Source organism: Meleagris gallopavo, chromosome Z, assembly GCF_000146605.3.
Source record: "Meleagris gallopavo isolate NT-WF06-2002-E0010 breed Aviagen turkey brand Nicholas breeding stock chromosome Z, Turkey_5.1, whole genome shotgun sequence".
Taxonomy (NCBI): Eukaryota; Metazoa; Chordata; class Aves; order Galliformes; family Phasianidae; genus Meleagris; species Meleagris gallopavo.
This window is the reverse complement of record NC_015041.2, coordinates 31,922,519-31,923,527: the sequence shown is the minus strand read 5'-3', so window position 1 is coordinate 31,923,527 and position 1,009 is coordinate 31,922,519. Positions and strand designations below refer to the sequence as shown.

General features: G+C 34.0%; 1 protein-coding gene across 1 annotated transcript in view; it reads right to left on the bottom strand.

Moving 5' to 3' along the window:
• The window catches only part of SMC5 (structural maintenance of chromosomes 5), a 322,808-nt gene that overhangs the window by 73,333 nt on the left and 248,466 nt on the right, over nucleotides 1–1,009 (bottom strand). The gene's annotated exons all lie outside the window — the stretch shown is intronic.

Sequence of the window (1,009 nt, the reverse complement as noted above, 5' to 3'; positions counted from 1 at the left end):
TTTTGCATCTCTTAAGAATTCCAGTGTTTATAATGTATAAAATTTTATTTTCATTTGCTGAATAGAAAAGCTACTAGAGTTGGGTGCACTGATTTAGATCAAACTGTTTTCAATCTGTAGCCTGAGCTAAATCCTACTAGGCTCTTTCTGAAGTTCAGAAATATGCATACATTTTATTTTTTAGTGTTTCATTCCAAATTCCTGTCTGATGCACTAGGCTTTTGTCAGTATCTCATAAAACACTGTTAAATTTTTTATGATGAATAAAGAAAAGAGATTAAGCAAGATGACTGTAGTGCTTTGTCTAGCACTAATTTCAAATGTCATACTCATTCCAGTCTCAGCTGGATTAATTAGCATGATTGAATTAATGGGACTAATTGGCAGGCCTGCCAGAAGACATATGCGCTGCTTTACAGCTACTTGTCCTCTAATTACATAATGTTTCCTGTATTAGAGTTCAGGTTGTAATAGGGACATGCTTATTGAGAAAGATGTGAGAAAACAATTTACCTACTACTTGAACTCGTGTTACCTTTTTTGGGAATCTGCACACACACACACACACAAAAAGTAATAAATTCAGGTCTGTTGTTATGAGGGCACGACAGAAGCCAAAAATTCAAAGTTTATTTTGTTGTTTTCCCCCACTAGCAATTGCAACGTGTGCTTTACAAAGTGCTGGAAATGAAGTTGGTCGTTTTGACTGTCTTGGAACTCCTTGGATGGCTTTACAGTTTGCTGTATTTAAATGATTAGCAGGATTATCAATCATTCTTTTTAGACTACAAATTGATTGTTGTACTAATCTCTTAGATCTGTTTTTATTCTTAAAAATGACTTGCATTTCTTCAGGGCTCAAGTTTCTCATGCTTGTTTTAAGTGATTGTTAGTCTCTCGCATTATAATTAAAACAGAATTGGCATTGTAAGTAATGTTAAACCTTGAGCTCCATTGCCTCATTTTTCAAAAAAAGCCTTGAGTTAATGAAAACTCCTTTCCAATATTA